Here is a 20,119-nt window from a genome sequence, read left to right on the forward strand (position 1 = left end):
CGACAAAGACAGTAACCTACTGACCTATTTGCATTATATGCACTTTGTGATCGGCTTAGTACACATTCTTTGCAGGAGGCATATTAACCCTCTGTGCTACCTTAAAACTTCTACTAGAGAAAACCCCATCCCTCTCCAGGCAGAACATTAATCACCAGAGTTTTATTGACATTTATATTGTTACTTAAAAACTGCTGCAGGCGAGGAACATTGCAGTAGGGGCTTTTAATACTATAATATACTTGCAAACATGGCACCTCCCCCCCTCCAAAGTCAGCACCTGGTGCGGTGGCACAGGTCACACCGCCCTAGAGCTGGCCCTGGTTGCCGCACTTCTTTATGCTCTGATTGAGGTCCACAAATCTTTTTACCCTTGCGTGGGGTAGGAATTAGTGTCAGAACCTTTAGAAAAAGCGTCATCTGATCAACATTAAACAAACGAAGCACTCAATAACAGCGACACAAAATAGCAACAGCAATACGTGTTCAGAAAATAAGCGTTGGCCAACTGGTCTGAACATTAGTGCTAATTTGAATTCTCTAAAAATCTAGCTAAGGCAAGAGGAATCCTCCAAAGTCAGCATGCAACTTATTAACATGGGCTAACCCTAAGTTAAAACAACATGAGGACAAAAAGTAAAAAGCATTTATAATGCAATAGGTCTTGCATTTGCTTGAGTTAGAGCTGTTGGCGTTGTAAATACATAACTGGATTTTTCTTGCCACATAAATTGGTCAACCCTGCCACATAATTTGGCCCTCTCTGCCACATTATTACACTGGCCCTGTATATAACTAAAGCACTTGAGTCTACTGTAGAGAGTCTTGCCCTGATGACCTCAAACATTTCTTCGATTGTTTTTAGTGCTGTTTTCTTCTATTTATTTTTTTAATGTGGGTGATGCGTGGAGGACTATTACTGACATTTTCAGAGAAATGTTACGCTTGTTTCATGCAGCCTTCATAAAAAAGGTTCAATAAGACCAAAACAGGACCTCGCGTATGAGAAATTGGAGGGTGTCCCAGAGGTTATTTGCAGTTATATTAGTGAGCTGCTGCTGTGTTACAAGTATTGAAAACACACATCACTGTCCCTGAATATTAGATGTAAACACATTAAGAATTTGGATGGGTGTTCCTGTGCATTGTCAGTCACCTGGCCAAAGAGGGCAAGAAAGAGCCAGAACTGGATCCCAATTTAAAATCTGTTACAAACAGGGCCTCCCAAAATACGTTTGGCTCAGGGCTCCCAAAATCCTTGAGATGCCCAAGGGGACAACTAGGGCAAAAGTATGATCAATGTGGTTGCACAAGTGGGGAAGAGGATTAGGCTGGAGTTGTCAGTAGCTAGGAGAGTATATCCTAAGAAGATGGTTCTTTTCCTGAAAAGAATTCGCTAAAGAGTTTACGACAGACGTGGCGCTTTACATGGGGCAAAACTGAGTCATGATGGCTGACATCTCTCTGCTGTTACTAAGCAGAAGTTGGAACTGGAGGGGCAGCTTTTTAACAACGTGATAAGTGCTAATCTGTGTAAACACACTTTTTCATCCCACGCTTTCAGTCGCTGAAACTTACTATTATACGGTAAGCAGGGCGCGAGAGAGGGGCTTAAGGGGAAGTGGAAAGAGAGAGAAATACAGAAAAAACACATTACTTTGTGAAACGACCAACATTTTAAATGTCTTTCCAGAGGGAGAGAGTGTGGACGCATTTTTGCCTGTGTGTACAAATTCCTGGCCGAAATACGACAGACACCTCACCATACCCGAGTGAAAGCACCTTTCCATGCCACAAAGTATGACAGGGTATGAAATTTAAAGCAACTTCAAGCTTGGCATCTATGTGAATTCTTGGTGCTGGACGACTTATGGCTTAAAATCTTCTCCAAAATCACCACTGTTATTTTGCAGTTTTACATAGCGCAAACTTGACCAGCAGGTTTTGAACCACTTTACAGGAGCACCAATTATATTAACAAGTGCAGATTCATTTTTGGGGGAGAATGGGGAGATTAAGTGAATTGCACAGAATCATGGGATAGTGAACTGACGCCGATACTCAAACCTTGTTCCCCAGTTATAAATGGAGCAGCTTTGGTGCTACGACACATTTGAGACATTTGTTGATGGAGAGTCATAATTACAGTGGGAACGCTTCGGATAGCATGGACCAAAAAAAAAAAACAAGATTAAGTAAAGAACATGAAATGTAATCAGGAAGAACATTGCTACGTTAATGCTTTTACACTTACAATATACTGACTGAAAAAAACATGCAACATTTACCTTTCTAATATGGACAAAGCAGGGAAAGGGTGCAGTACCATAGGGTGTCCCTAGGTGTCCCTTTGGGACCTCTTTTGGCCATATACGGTACTGCACCATACAATATTGAATTCCACACATCCCCATTGACCTTTAGTCGCCTTGCTGAAAAATGAAGCGCACACCTGTTTTGTGAAAAGTTTTAATCTGTGCATTCAGGTTATGAGGGAGGGGAGGGGTGTAATATGCTGGCTGAAAAAAAATAAGTGCCAATATCCTGGAAAAAGCAAACACTCATAGAGAATGCTAGATTAAGTACAGCATGTGAAATGTAAGCAGGAACAAAATGGTTAAGTTAGCTGAGAGCAAGAATGCTCTGCAAATAAAAAGGAATGGTTTGCCAAACACGACAGGAAACCAAGAACAGATAAACCCAACAAAGCATAATTATACAGTAGTTAGTCCCTGCTGCCAAAAAGAAAAAGGAGGGACAAAGAGGCATGACTGACCACTAGGAAGCAAGTATTTTTAAATGACACGGAAATTAACAAATTAAATGGTTTTAAGCCCACAGAAGTATACTAAAAGTATACAAGAGGCCATATACTTACACTCAACCTAAAAAAGAAATAAAGAACAAAAATAACCTGTAAAAAAGACGTCTGGGGCACAAAGAGGCTAACTAAGGTAGGCAAAAACATGGCAAAAAGGAGGGTGTCAGCACATCAGAAACTAGGTCAAGATTCTTCTCATGGGTCAAAGAAAAGTCTCAGTTCTCTCAGCAAGCATTGGGGAATTGGGCTGGGCAAGACAGAGAGATCTGTGCCTCTCGAAGTCCAAGGGAATCTCCTCTTGGAACTAACTGAAATCGATTAATTAAAGTCCAAAGTAAACACTGATTTATACATTGGTAACACCTATGAATCGGCAGATTTCATTGTGTAATCCCTTCACATCATATGCAGACATCTGTAACATGCCTCAGTGTTCCCGAGACAGTCCTGGGAAGTTATCTGTCCTTAATGTCCTGTACTATTTTGCAACAATGTGAATATGGCTAGTCTTCACCTTTTTAGTCTCTCTGTGTACCATCATCAAGGTTAATTTCTCAGATTTGCTATGAGTAAAACAACAGCACATCTATTTTCAAACTAGCTATTTGTGTGAAAGGCACCTGAAAAAAATGGCATGTTAGCAGAAAAGAAAAACATTTTCTCACAATTATGAGGCTAAGGCCCAGCAGACCTACCAATGCCAAGCTAAAGCATAGACAGATTTAGCCACTTATTCACGTAAATCAAACTCCTGAGTTATCAAGTTGTCAATAATAATTCTTGTTTTAACTTCATGTTACAGAAACTACAAAACGAAATAACTACTTAACACATGTAAGTAAATACGATGGAGAACTCAATTCCTCAACATTATCTTATAACATTTAGTGCACACGTTATGAAAATCATTATTGTTTCAAGGGTAAATGGTTTATACTAATATCAGAATTACTATAAAATCATAATCATTGGTTACATTTCAATTAATATAGTTATAGCACACACATTTTGTTTCTACACTACAGCGAATGCACATTAGTACTTCAAGTGCACCACTTCATAATTACCTTGCTATAACTTCTCACAATATAATGTCAATATGGTCACATATAGATAAACATTGTGACATCAAAGCTAGCAACCATTCCTCTGCTTCATCATCAGTCATACGTTTGTGAAGGTATGTTTGGAGGAAGCAAGAGGTAAGTCCAGGGACAGGCTGCAAGTGTGCATTTAGGAACATATTGTATTGTCTTATAGTAGATCGATTATTTTTTATGGTGCACTGGATACAGCGTGCATGCCTATCCTGTTGGTGACAATGAACAGTTTGATTAAAGCCCTGATCTATCCTTTACGATTTTTCTTAGCATTTTAGATGAAAAAAGCAGGAAGAGAACAACATAAACAAAGGTTCACTGCAAATAATTGTCATTGGATTTGTAAATGTGTTTTTATAGCGCCTACAACGCCAGATGACGCATTGAAGCACTTTTTTTGCTGAGTAGCACATTACTACGGAACCCAAGATTAGTAGTCATTAGGTTAGTACATTGTTTTTTTCTTTTCTGCATTAATTGTGTTAGGTTTGTGCTCTTGATTTAATGTGTGTTTAGTAGAGTGTGGAGTAGGGCTAGATTGATAGGAGTGGATTTGAAAAGGGAAATTTGGAGTAAGAATAGAATGATAGGAATGGATTTGAAAAGAGAAAGTAGTAATTTTTCTAGTAAATAGTGGTCATGACTGCTTGCTAGTTGGGTGGTATGGCTAAAAAGGAGGGGCGAAAACATGAGAAGGATGTTTGGGAGTTCATATAAGTGAGAAAGTTTTAGGATGAGACAAGGGAAGAGGGAAAGGATTTATTCAATAGCAAATTAAAAATAATTTATGCATACAGATCACAGATTTGTTTTTATTTAGATATGTACTTGAGCTACTGCATTTGACACTGTGATCACTTTCTTGCTACCAGTTTGTTGGACATGAAATCTTTGACGTGGTTTCTGAAACTGTTTGTCTTCAATCCTGTTTTTGATGAGTTTGTTTTTGCCATCCTTAGGACTCTGCGCACCACACCACTGCCAACCAGTGCCAATATGCCTGTGCTCCCTACATTAAACATGGTAACAATGGCTTATGCCAAATTGGCACAATCAGTTTACTTGCAAGTCCTTAGTAAAATAGTACTGCCTGTACCCATGGCCTACAAATTAAATGCTACGAGTGGACCATCAGCACTAATTGTGCCTTCCAACTTAGTAGCCTTTCAAACTTGTCCCAGCCTTCATCACAACCTGCATGCGCAGTTTTTAAACTGCCCTTTCACCCTGGCAAAATAAACCTTTTTGCTAGACCTAAACCTTTTTTTTTATACATGTAAGTCACCCCTAGCGTAGGCCCTACACAGGCCCGAGGGCAGGGTGTCATGTGTTTAAAAACTAGGACATTTACCTTAAATTATATATGTCCTGGTAGTAAAAACCTTCAATACACTTTTCATTAATGCAAGGCCTACCTCTTCTGTAAGGAACAGTGGGTTACCTTATTACATTACATTAATAAGTGATAACCTTCAATTTGGAGCAGGTTCAAAGGTTGAGTTTGGTCTATAAAGAATAGTAATTTGAAACCCTTTTTGATTGCAAAGTTGGATTTTAAGTCGCAGTTCTAAAAATGCCATTTTTGGAAAGTTGGCATTTTCTTGTTTCAGCTATTTGGTGTCTACAGCCTATAGCGTGGGCCACGTGACTAGGTGTAGCTGGCAGTTGGTCTTTGTGTATTCCAAGCAGACAGGCAAAGGGAGAATAGTTTTTGTCAGAACGGGCCATCACTGTCAGTATGAGAAGGAGGAGCTGTCGCCTACCACACCTGCACACCACAAAGATTTTGGGCCTCATTACGACTTTGGAGGTCCTAAAAGCAGACCGCCAAAGCCATGGGGAGGATGCCACCATCATAAGAGGTGGCATCCTCCGAAGTGTATTACGTTGTCCCCTTGCCAGGCTGACAGGCGGGAACATTGTATTACACGTTCCCGCCGAGCTGACCAGCAGGAACAGTGCTACGATACTGGTCTTGGCTCCTTTGCTGTCTGTTGAAGTCTCTTAAATTCCAACATGTATAAAATGTTTCTGTGGCGTTAGACGCCACACGTTCACATGTTGATATATTTTACAATCACGCCCACACTCCTATGGGAGCATAAAACACCCTGGGCTCAAACACACACGATATCGGAAGCACCATTACAGTCATCTCTGATCTCCCTTCGTGATCGTATATTTGTGGTGATAAAAGTCGGGGCCCGTGAGTGTAGTAGCAGAGAGGCTGCAAAAGAAACGAGCAGTGGCCATCAAGTCATGCATGAGTGCACTATTGCACAGGGGTTTCTTATTCCACTGTAGGGAGGAATACAGTTATCTATAAACATATGATGTTTGCTGAGTGCACAAGAGATTAGAGCACATATCTCGGGTTTGTTATATGCGGATAATCAAGAACACACAATGGTTCGTGCACAAGCAATGACAGCAGTTCTGGACACAGTGGCGGACTTCCCTTGCTAAACATCGATGCTCGTGCACATGCAAAGCGTATGTTACACACGCACTCATGCACAGGATGATTACACTAGTACAAAACAAAAATGCGCACACCCGAACCAAGCAAATGTAACTGTGTTTCGGCACACTTAATGTTATATGTGTGCAATTCCATTTCTGCGCACTGATGCTAGCACACATACAATAGCACAACACAGGATCACAACCATACATTGCTACTGCCACACGATGAGGACCATGGACACGACTGTAGTGCCTCACAGGGTCATATGTGTGATTGCAGGATGATCGAGTTTGTGCACACAATCCAACTGCTGCACAGAGAGGCTCACATGGACGATTCCATTCCTGCAGAATGAAAACTCAAGCATAGGACCGAGCAATAAAATGTAATTACTGCACACTTGGACCAAATCATGTTCTATGATGCTCCTTCACACATGCCCACTGCTGCACGGCGAAGAGTCCACACAATTCTACAGCTACACGGGACACAGGAAAGGCTGACTATACAGGATTCGAATGGTGCACAGGGATGCTGAAATGTCCAGTGCTGCATACTGAGTGGTCATGCATGTGATCGAAGTGCTGCAGCATGAGTTTGCACATTAGTCTACTGCTGCTCGTTGCAGCCCTTGCACACAAGAGTTCTTTACTACACAGAATATGCTCAGTATGCCACTGCTCCACATTAAGGGCAATAACCATGTGAGCCAGCTGTTGCACATCGTGTACAGCATTTGATATTAGCCAGGCTGCATGGGATTAACAGATAGTTGAACACTGAAACTAACACACATATGACGATGGCATGTTGCTCATTGACACGGCCATACATGCACATTTCTGTCCTGTCTTGCCTTGCACTCGGCTTCTTTGTCCCTTTTGCTGAAGACAATGTATTGTCTTATCGTCCACAATAGCTGGTTGAGACCTTCGGTGCCAACATTGTAATGCTTCTTTTTGTATCTCAGTTTGACTTCGAACATTCTACCCCCAATTGGTGGAATGTTGTTTTATGTTTACAGGCCTTCTGCCGAAGGCTATAGTGTTTGCTAAAGGCCCTCACCCATACGAGAGGCCCATAATATTAAACAATGTGTGTTGCCCTCATAACAGGCTATAATGCTTAATTAAAGATGACAAAATTACAAGGAAAGCAGAACTACTACAAGTGATACAAAAAAATCTTATGAAAATGTCAATGAGCATCAGAAAACGGTGCAAATCCCTGATGTAATATCAACAGTATTTAAAGTGCCACCATTTCCAGAGATGTATTTATATTTTCTATCTATGTGAGCCAGATTTCGATTCTCAATAAAAAGGCCATATTTGGTAAACATAGCTTCTTGATCATTTGATTTGTAAATCACATAATAAAAAGATACCAGCATTGCCTTATTAATCAACCAAGTACCAAGCAACTGACTGCCAGATGTTTCCCATGTAGGGAAGATACCTGTTTTAGAGCCCATGCTGGTGGGTGCTCTCAGACACCTACAGATGCCCTGAATATGAGGCTGGAAGAGTGGGTGAGGTACTCAACCACACCCAGTAATATCGATATCCCAGGATACTTATGTAAATACCTTCAAGTTTTGGTCCGTGTATCGATGCATTTATTGTATGTGATATTGCATAGCGCAAACCTATCCAAGAAGGCGGTGAAGTACAAGGGTCAAATGCAAGCATACAGTCAAAGAGTGATAGGAGAAGCTGACGGTTATTGGATTGTTAGTGCACCGTGATGTCCTTGAAATGAGATGACATGCGGATTTAGTATTTATTGTAGCAAAATCTACTTATTATGTCTTGTCACAGGGTCTTTACTCTGATACATTTTACCTGGATTTTCTTATGAACACATTTTATTGGTTTTGATGACTGAAAGTCAAAATGCAATTACTGCTCTACTTCTTTGTCCCTGTCCCTCCCACCCCTACCCGTGCCTAAGCACAGTTATCAAATAACAAATCAGACCTCATTCCCAATGTGGACTTTGATAGATCATAGTAGTCCCACCATTTCCCCCGGATCTTAGTAAATGTCTGCGGGCATCCAGGGCCACATAGACCAGCTCTTCTTGTTTAGCACATCAATCCATGCCCCTAGACCACACTCTCAGGGTCAGTGGGTGCATCTGTTTCCAGGATTGCCAGTGTCTCTTTTGGCCACCAGGGTTGCCAATACCACAGAGCCCTATCTCCTCTTGTATCCCCAGAGTCATCTATTATCCCAAACAGGCCCAACTTTGGGGACAATGCAACAGAGATACCCAGACCTCCTAAAGGGCATTACCTATATGTGTGCAGTATTGGGAAACCACAGTACACTGACAGACCATGTGGTAAAAATCTGCAGTTGAGGAGTGACAATGAGTACATCTAGGGTTAGAGAGGATACCAGCATGTCTCAACCACTGGGGAGTCATGTAGGTTTTGTGGAGGTAGTGAAACTGGACAAGGCGAAGCCGCACAGAGATCACCAGCTCCCTAGGGGCCATGCAGGCCTCCCACCATTTAACCTCCTCCAGCTGTCCTGTTTAGCTCTCCCATTTCTGGGTCCAATGTCTCCGGGGCATTATATATGAGGACTCGGAATAGCTGGGCCAGAGCGTGACGTATCTGTAAATACTTGTGGAACTGAGTGGGAGAGAGTGAACTAATCTTGGAGGTCACTGAAGGGGTACAGCTTGATTCCCTGCCACACGCCACTATGTACGGTAATTCTAATGGAGTCCCATCGGCAAAACCCCCCTAAAAGTGCTAGCTGCTCCAGCCAGCTCCCCTCCACAGGGGACTCTGCAAGGGACAACATCCGTCCACGCCTGTGAATCGTACTGCACCCCTTCATAACAAAAAGACCAGTCTGGTAACCTCCGGGACAGCTACAATTTTACTAAGTTTTAACTGACAAAATGTCAGGAGAAAACAGCACAACTCAGAATTCAGGTCCCTTAACATATGTTTGTTCGCACAGGGACCAGGATTATCCACAATCATAATAAAGGCCAAATACTTTTGTGCTTGTTTCCAGCATGTGGTAGTTTATTCAATATAGCCACTCTTTTATTTATAGTCAAAACCTTGAAGATGAAAGTAATAACTTTCTCTCCTTTTGAGACCAATGCATTTTTAGGGTTGGGCACTTTTGTATTATGTATGCTGGGTGCAAACTTTCATCATCTGCTGAGGCATGTTTTAAGACTTACTGTGTTCAACATGTCTGAGGACCAATACAAATTATGGAGAGTTTCACAGTGAACATATACTGAGTACTAGCCTCCCTAGCCCCCTCACAGTGAATATTAACACGTTGACTCTATATATGATCTGACAAGTTACAGCTCAGGTATAATTCCTACCTAAACTTGATAGGCAGAATAACTTTCTTAGAAAAAGACTCTTCTGAGATGGAGGAGTGCCAAATAAACCTTAAGGGCATGATTTTGATTTTGGTGGACGGAAAACTCAGTCTGCCAAACTCCAGAGAGGGTGGCTGGCGCATACGTGGCGACCTCCCCTCTGGAGTTATTAAGAGTTTCCCGTTAGGTCAGGGGGCGGAAACATGAGTTTCCACCGTCTGGTCTAGCGGGAAACAGGCTACAGCAGTGTCTCTGGCTCGTGATCGAGCCGGCGGCAATGCTGTAGCCTGCATTGTGCACCAGCACCCTCACAATGTTCACTGTCTGCAAAGCAAAGCCAAGTGCATGGGCAGTACACGCTCCCCCGGGGCCTCCTGCACCCGATTTCCGCCAGCCTCTTCATGGCCGTGCTACCGTGAAAGATGTCAGAGAACAAGTTCATAATCCCCTGGGCAGCGCTGCTTGGATAAGGGCCGCCACCTACCTCCAGACTACCGGGATCACTGATCCTGGCAGAGCTGGCAGCCCGACCACCAGGGCTGTTGGACTGCTGCATTGGCGGCGGTCCAACTGCCATCCACGAATCTGGCGATCTGGTGACCGCCAGACTCATAACGAGGCCCTAAATCTGAATGATTGCTCTGTTGTTCTGCACACTATGTTAGCATGGAAGGAGAATTTGTTCCAGTGACTTTGAAATGAGCCTTTTGGATTATTTTTTTCGTGTATTAAAACCAGACTTCCTCAAACTGAGGTAAACAATATTTTCCTACAATTGATCAAATGTAGATATAGATTGGTCCCTAATCCTGCAAATTACTCTCTTTTTTAAACTCAAAATCAATTATTTATTTTTTAGTTTTAACAAGTCTACTGTTCAACCTCAATGGAGCTTCCATATGACTACAGAAATCCACACTCATGTGCAGTGTTAATTTGAGACTAAATAAATAAGTGATATGGTTGCTACAACCTTGTGCTTCTTTCTTCACCACCCTACGCAGCCTGTTCTTTATCTCACTCTTGTATGTTTTTTTATCCTCCTTCTCTTGCTGTTACTGATTTTCTATTTTGCTATTCCTCCTTTTCTTTCTTTTTTTCTTTCTTCATCTGGGTCAAAATCAAAGATGAAAAATGAGTCCCTCTGCTGGTGCCCACCGCCTCCAAACAGCTATGCAAACATTTGTGCAAACAATGCACTTCTTATGTGCCTTTGGCCAATAATACCCATTAGCGCTGACACTGATTAGGAGGACCATGGATCATATTAAGTCACTTTTGTTTACTGGTGAAGGTATTTTCAAAGTGTGTCGATGACTGGGTCCAGACTGATCTCGTAATCCAAAAATGTTGACACATTGGTCTTGCCACGAATTATGTCTCTGTCTAGAAGTCTTAAGCTTCCTGATTCAATGAACAATACACTTTGGTTTTCCCAAAGTGCATTTATTTTCCCCTCATAAACACTGAGATGTCATTTGATATTTGTACGCAAAATGAATCTCCTATTGGACAAAAGCAGGCTAACCACACAGCAAGAGATTAAGTGCATTCTTTTTTGTGAAATTTGACTCCACATGCTTCAATATATTAACCTTCTTCAAATATTTTTGTCCTTTGTTCAACTTAATCTGCACATTTTTGAGACTGTGGCCTGCCCATGAAAATGTATAATACTGTATAATTTGAATAGGTAACTCACAATAAAGTAATAACCCCATTCACACAGTGCTCATCAAATTATCTGGAAAAAGTAAAATCTGTTATCACCTTTTAACAATGTTTAAGGTATCCTTTGGGGTTGGTCATGGTGGCCATTATTTCTTATCGATGGAGCTTTTGTTTTACTTTTCCTATTGCCAGCTTGATACCCATATTTTCTTAACTATGAGAGAAAATAAAGTCATCCTGATAGTAGAAGACACAGTGACGGGAACAAGAATTTTAAAGGTGTAAATACATATCATAACAAACAACAAACGTTTTTAATGATTACTGTATATGCGTCACCAAATGAAAAAAATGATGCAATCTCTTTTTCAAAACAGTGCTTAAAACAATCTAAAGGCTTCAATCGTAAACATAATCCCCACACTTGAGTTTATATTTTTGAATACGTTATGGAAAACAGCAAATGAATATGAGCTAATCACTTGTGTTAGATATGAGGGCTTTAAATGAATGCTCACTTGTCTCCTGCATGTTCAGATTGTGACCGTCAATGGAGCAATTTCTACTGCAAGAGTCTGTGGCTGGAAAGTTTACGTTTTCCTTAGTAGTGAAGTGCTTGTCAACAATTTGCACTGTGGACAAGGGACATGTCTATCACACCTATCCAATGTTTCTCAGCATCTACTGACAAGGCAAGCGTATTTCAAACGAGTCTTTTAATTTAGTAAGTCATGCTTATTCTGCAGACAAGATGATCTACCTGAGACCTGAAATTAAAGTACTATTCGAGAAATCACTTCACCAAGTCTTTGGGGTAAAATCTTAGCCACGATCTTCACATCAGTATTGAGCAATAAAATTGGCATATGGAACATTAATTTAACACGTCTACTGTTTGAAGGAATTTTGCCTGATGCATCCCTTATCTGCTGCCTATAAGATGCCTGAACTTCAGAATAATTTGGTGTTAGAACTATTGAGTACCTCATTGTATTATGAAGAATGGTATCTTCCTGTATGTGATAGCATTTCTCCTTCACATTACCACAGATGAATGAACTGGCACATCATCTACTAATCTGTGACATTTGACAATCATGAATAGCAAAGTCCGAGGAGTGAAGCAATCGAATGTAGAAAATGAGCCATTATCAGCGGACATAGATATATGTTACGCATCCACGTGACGCCCCAAAACATCAGCAAGCATGACCCTCATCTGACAAGCTAGAATTTCCCAATAGGTGGGCAGCGGTGGATCTAGTGCTAAATTCCAATTATCTCCAAGCCCTTATAGGTATGTGTCATGTCTCTAAAATGAGTCTCTTCAGGCATGACAAGTAGCAAGACCTATTATCGCTGGGTGTTTAGGTTGAACTGAGAATATGGGTTTTTCTACCTACATGCAATGATATCATAACAATTCTCCCTTCATCATACTTTCGTGTCTTATACACCCTACAAATGAGATGCATTATTCAGGATGCCTACCTCACATTTATTCTATTTGCTCCTGCTATTGTGATATTTACTTACTCACTCTTCGAGTTTGCCAGTCTCTTCCAGGAGCATATCAGTTTCTTGCTGAAGCGCTATTGAGAATTCACTACATTTCACATAATGGATTGATTATACCATCCACATTCTTAGAAACTGCCCTCTAATCAGACACCTCTTAATATAATTAATGTGTCAAAACATATGTAATAAGATAATATACTTTCCTTTTCTAGCCACTAAACAGATGCTGGTCAACCTGTACATTGAGGTACTCCTCTAAAAGCCTTTCAGTGCTGACACATGTTCTCCAGAAGAACAAATGTATTCTGAACCTAGCTCTCCGACTAGTGAATACCTAAAGGATCCAATAATAAACACTAAACAGTATAGTATATCTGCATATTTTCTTCTATGACATTGAGTATGCTTATTATGTGTGCAACTGAGCAAAGCAATGCATACAACTATTACATCGGAAGTGGAAACATTATTCTCTCCCTCTATATCCCTTTTTTGGTTTAGAATTAATAGAAAGTGTGATCATTTATAACGTTTTTCATAGGCAATTCAATGTCAACTGTATAAATATCTATTGTCCATCTTGATTTCCATGGTATTTAAACCATGTGTCTCAGGAATTATTCTGACACATAGATTTATGTCCTGGCAGTTCACTTTCTTAAATTACTTTGTTGTAAATATTTATTGTGCATCCCATGTGCTATTTTCCAATACTAAAAATTTCTCAGGCCTTGTGGTGTGTTTCTTTACCATCAAAGTGCTCTAAAATGTATTGAGATCCTTTGGATGTGGAATTTATTTTTGTTTTACCATTTTGCGTAATGAGATGCAGAAGTTCTAGATTTCTCTTCCGTAATTCTGAACGTAATTTATTTCAAAACTCTACTGATACTAAAATTGTTTTGCCTTTTAATATCAGTCCTACAAATTGTTTTTGCAGTAAACTCCATCCATAGAAACATGAATAAAATGGTCATATCCTTTAGGCTCCTTGTATCTCTAGCTATGGCTTAAGCGTTCCAATTGGTCATTTTGAGATCTATTTCCCCATAAGCTGTATGTTTTTCTTCTCTTACAATGCTTACACTGTCCCAAATTAATGTATATAGTTCTTTCCACTTTTATCTTCCAAATCTGTCTTTATCTTCAAAGTTGGCATCTGCTAACTTCATCACTGCATTTTGTAGCTATTGTAAACATTTCATCTGGTCTTCAACAATATAGATTGTGTTTTAAGCATAACAAAGGCTTCAAGAGAATTGCTTCTTTCACACAACAGCCTCCTAAAGCCTAATGCTTTGCTTATTTCCATTGCTGCATTGCAGAGCTCTGACAATCTGGATGTTACCAAGTTGCCAGTGCTCTTTTTGGGTGCTGATTATTCCTAGGACTAATGAGAGGTATTACTTTTTTGACTTGAAGGACACTTCTGCTGGAAAAACCTGTGTGCCAAAGTAGCATTTGTTATCAGGCTAGGCACTATAATACATTGGTGTTGTGTAGTACTTAAAATATCCATTTTTGAGTGCATGTCCAGAATTTCAGTCCTGATATTATGGAATGTATCCTTATAGTGTTGCTTTCCAAAATGATCTATCATTGTGACAGTATATACGTTTGTCATTCTGTGCATTGCTTAATTTGTAATATAACAAGTGGTGGTCCACAAAGTTTTTTCTTCTCAAAAGCCCAAAGCCGGTGATGAAGAGCATCAAGATTAATAAATACAAAGGCTATAGCGTCTTGATTCCACCTTATGTCTCTTTCTTCCCCACCATACACTCCCTGCTTCTTTATTTCACTCATCCCATTTGTCCCCTTTGTCGCAGTTTTTCCGTCTTTCTCTTCTCCCTTATTTTACCCATTGGGTGTTATTTTCTGTCTTGCTTTTGGTTAAAGTCTGATTAGAGAAGGTAAGTGCTGGTCCCCCAAAATGAGTGCTGGTAGGGCCCACTTGCAAACACCGGCTCAAATTAATCACTGATTCTATGTGATCCCTAGCAGCAGCTTCCTTCCATTTCTAAGTTCTACCATTGTCAGCCAAAAAAATACTTTTTTGGTAAAATTGTGCTCCAAAATTACTTGAATAAATTGCCATTTTAAAACAAAATAGTGATATGTGATTCAGAGAACAAAGTCACCACGAAGGAAGCACGATATCTTTGCAACATATTTGCCATAGTATTTTCGGTACTTATTTACTTATGAAGTTAACCCTATTCCTCAACGCAGCCACGTTGTACCTATATATATCTAGTTGGACTCCATGCATCCTATTAGCCATGAATGAAAAATGCAGGAGAGGTGACAGAGCAAAACCTACCCTCCAGTAAGATCATAATGAAACTTGGTGAGCTCCTGCGTAACATACAGGCCCTATCACACACTTAGGCAGACTTTCCGGGCAAAGATGATAGGTAGCTGACAACCCCTCCCTCACAGCCCCCAAACCAGGAAACAAGGGTCTCTTCACTGTCCACAGCAGGAAAGAAAAGGGGCCTTGTGGTGAGATCCAACTCACTAGCGAACTTGACAGTCCTCAATCTGGTCTCCAAGGGATCCACCTCAGTGATACAAGCTCCCTCTGACACCTCTCACTGACGACTGCCACTCCACCATTTTAAGGCTTTCAAACGTCCATGAATCAAAGCATCACTGAGCACTAACCTTTCTGTCTGGCCAGCTCAATACATTTCACCTTCTGAGTCGTGTTCATTGAGATCATTGATTGGTATCCAATTGAAATGCCTCTAACCTAAATTGATTCAACTACTCACTATAAATACGTTCTTCTTGATTTCTTATATCGAACACCACGTTTTGTCTGCTGAGCTGCAGAATCAGGCATCCATCTTGTAGTTACTATGTTTCTCTATCATATTCTTAGCACAAACAGTATTGCATCCTTACTATACTGTAAGATGAATAACCTAAAAAGGTGGGCTAATTTTAGACTACTTTTTGACTCACAATCACAAATATTTTTACACGCTGCATGGATTCAGGTCCTTCTGCTCAGGTTTTATTATTTGCTGACTAGTCAACAGATATTTATCTGGCATCAATGTGCAGTGAGATTTTAAAATAATTACGTTCTGCGAAGAACACAGCACCAATGGCTGCATTCAAAGAATTCCACTGGTGGATGAGCCTCCAAGAAGAGGAGGCTGGGTATAACAGAACAAGATATCATTTCAAACAGAGGGTAGTGGGGAATTCCAAATGCTTGGGCCCTTATTCCAGTATCTGCTCCTCATCTGTGGAGCTTTGGTGTAGAAGCCAGATAAGCTATATTGCGGTATATTTCATCGTGGCATGCTGGAAGGAGGAGAAGGATGCAGAATACACTAGTACCAATGATGATTATGCACAATGGGACATTGGTGACATTGGCAAATAGCTGATGCAGCTGCCATCACAGATGACATCATTACCTACTCCTGAATTGACCTGCACAACAATGTTATACTTTACTTGTGAGTAACACACTACATAAAATATCTCTGTTCTAAATATTTATCAAAGCATGCAAAAAAGTGATGGGTGTAATGCTTGAATTAAACTCATCCACTGGTAATTACTCAGGGCCACATCCCAGTCCATCATTATTGTGCACAACATGCCACCTCAGTTTAGAACCAGCCATATGCAAATCAGCCCTCACCCTGCTCTGATAGGAACAGACAAGCCCGTACTGCCAGACCAGGTCCTTCCTTAGCTGGAACACAAGCAACCCAACACTAATTTTACCTTGATTGGGGCTCTTCATTTGGGTATAGTGTTGTGGTCTATGTCTTGAGTTCCAGGAATGTCTGCTCAGCTGATTCCATCTGGCTACCTGGGATGTATTGGAACTGTCTCTAATGGTCAGTTTATGTGGCTAGGAGTGGATGTGGCTGCCGTTCCTGTATGGTTGAGCCCGGTTTCTTTCAACCAATAAATAACAAGAACCACAGAGCTTGGGATGTCTCATAATTTACAGCACAGGTGATGAGTACTTGGCACCTTTGTGTACGTATCTACTAATTCATCTGAATCCTACGCAAATCGGAATCTCCCTATGATAGCCAAGGTTACAGGCAGTAAAGTATTTTCAGGAGAAATCTGATTGTTGTGGCTATGTTGGAATTTTCATGGCCCCCAACCCTCTTTGGTAATATCTCTTTATTTCAATGTCTTTGCCATAGGAGAGTTAATGTTTGAACTGTTGTGTGTGCCCTCTCCGCATGCTGTTTCATATGCGCAGTTCCTGTTTGCAGTTACCACTGCACGTGAGGAGAGCTGATGTCAAGCTTCTGCCGCTTGACACACACTATTCGTCATCTTCAACCGTCACGTGATGTCTTTCATACACTGCTCACTGATCTCACTTCCTCTCACTAAGATCTAGAGCATGTGCAACATTACGCTTGCCACTGGGATCTGAATACTCAAGGTATTTTGCATTTTCTCATAGTTACGCTTTTGGAAGTACAGCAGCTACTCTCACAGCCACATTTCTTTTGCCCCGCATGTGGAGATTAACTACATCATTTAGGGTAATTCTGGTTTGCTTTCAAACATTGCTGTTTTTAAAGTTCCTGCAGCCATTATTGTATTTGCAACATTTACTTTAGCTAAGTCTGATATGATGTAAGTGGAATGAGCACAGCTGTACAGCTGATCTGAACAGTTGAGACACCAATAACTTGCATTAGGTTCCTATGCTTGATTGGATTATACTAATGAATTTATGGGACAGTCTGACCCTCATTACAGCTTCGGTGGTCTTTTTCATAGACCACCGAAGCCGCTGCAGCCAGCATCCCACCAGTGTTGGCGGTATGCTGGCCGAACTATCAGGAGTTTTCTGCTGGACTAGTGAGCGAAAACAGCGTTTCCACCCACTGGCCCAGCAGAAAGCTCACCACAACGTTGACGCAGGCTCATAATCGAGCCGGCGGCAATGTTGTGGTGCATTGGATTCAACAGCACCCGTCACGCATTTCACTGCCCGTAATTCGGGTAGTGAAATGTGCGACGGGGTTGTCCATGGGGCCCCTGCAATGCCCATGCCAAGTGCAGGGGCCCCCATGGGGCCCCCAACACCCCCTTTCCACCGGGCCTTTGCATGGTGGTGAGACTGCCATGTAAAGGCTTGTCGAAAGGGGATTTATAATCCCCAGGGCAGCGCTGCTTGCAGCGTTTCACTGGGGGCCTGAGACCACCGAGACCACCAGGCTGTCGACAGGTGGCAACCTGGCGGTGTTGGCGGTGGGACCGTGGCCCATCTGCCACATTCATAATAGGGTGGTCGGACCGCCCTGTCTGCGGTGGTCCGACCTCCATCACGAGTGTGGCGGTCTCGAGACCGCCGCACTCATAATGAGGGCCTCTCTGTGTCACCTCTGGAATTTGTTCATCCTACGCATGTTTTTATTTTAAGTGTTTATGTTGGCTGGTTAATTTGATTTGTTATTTTATTTTCTTGTGTGAGTTCATTTTTCTAGGTAGTTGTGTTGAATTCTTCCTTAGGTTTCCCTGTTATGGTATCGGTTGGTATGTCACGACCTCCAGTTTTTATCTGAATCTAGGGAACCAAGCCTAAAGTGGATTAAGTGGAAAAAACTATTTGATTCTTACTTAATAGCCATTGGAGGCGAAACAATTTCACCTGCCAGGAAGCAAGGTGTGTTACTCCACAATTTAGGAGTGGCAGGGCGAAACATCTTTGAAAGTGTGGATGAAATAGCTGATGATAATGGAGATAGTGCACCCAGGAATGTTTTTCAGATATTTTTAGGATGCTTGGAAAAACATTTTGGTCCTAGAATTAACATTGTGATGGAGTGGTATAAAGTTTTCACTAGAGTAAGGCAACTTGAGAGAAAGTGGGAAATTATGTGACTGCGCTAACAAGTTTGCACTAACTTGCAAATTTGGTGACCTAACCTACTCTTTGTTTTGTGATCAGCTGGTAAGATGTACAATTAATCAGAAAGTACAGAAGCTACTAGCTAAAAATCCTTAATTAAAGGAGGAGATAGACATCATAGAAAGTATTGAACATACATTAGGTTGGATTAAGCCGATGCAGTTTCCCACCTCAACAACAGTTCAAAGAGTTGAAAGAGTCTAAAGTGAGAAAAAGACAGTGGAAGAATTCAATAACAATAAATTAACTATTCAAAAGGTTGCATGTGAAACTTCTAGATTGAACTTAGGTGCAAACAAAGATTCCACGTTAAGGTGTTTCAAATGTGGGAGGGCCAAAAAAAAATTTAAAGTCCAAATTGCTATGCCCATAATTCCTTATGCAGAAGTTGTGGGGGAAAGACCATTTTGCTTTTGTCTGTGTGTTGATGGAGATTCCAGAAAGCTGTTCTATCTATAGCTACTGATGAAAAACATGTGACTCAGGGTGTTGATGGAGAATGAGTAAAAATGCCTGAATGTGATGTCCAGACTGGATTTAAGGTTGTATATGTACTTGAAGATTTGCGGTTTCCTTACACTTGGTGGGAAACAAGAACCTGGTGAAGATTTTTGGAAATGAAAATATCACTCCTTTTTTCACCAGATATCAGCCTTTAGAGATATGGTGGAATCAAGATGGACCTCATTGGCTATACTGTGTTGAACATCAATTTTAAGATAAGGGAGGCTGTTGGGAAGATCTATGTAGGTCGGAGAGGTGATAATATGTTAGGTTGGAGGCATCACAGAGACCTAGGTATCACCTGTAATCCCAGTTGCTGATCAAGTATTACTGTTTGATAATGTGAGTGATGCTAATGAATTGGTGAGTGAATATGAAGAGCTTTTTAAGGAAGATTTGTGTTTGCTGAAAAGTTTCATGAATAAAATAATTTTTTTAATGCCAATCCTGTAGTGCACAAGGTGAAGAGAGTACTGAATCTCATGATACAACCCTTACAAGAAGAATTAAACAGATTGTTACGCATTGGGGTTATAGAATAAATAGAGTCATTGGAACGGATGGTGCCTGTGATTCTTTCCCAAAAGACAATGGCACCAACATTAGCATGTGTGTAGATGTCAGGGATCTCAATCAATGTATTTGGGTTGATCGTCAACCGTTACCCAACATAGCTGAGGCATCGGCAATGTAGAATGGAGCCAGTGCCTTTAATGTGATGGATCTCTCAGCAGTGTTCCATGAAGATTCTAGAGCCC

This window comes from Pleurodeles waltl, chromosome 7, assembly GCF_031143425.1.
Source record: "Pleurodeles waltl isolate 20211129_DDA chromosome 7, aPleWal1.hap1.20221129, whole genome shotgun sequence".
In the NCBI taxonomy this organism is placed as follows: domain Eukaryota; kingdom Metazoa; phylum Chordata; class Amphibia; order Caudata; family Salamandridae; genus Pleurodeles; species Pleurodeles waltl.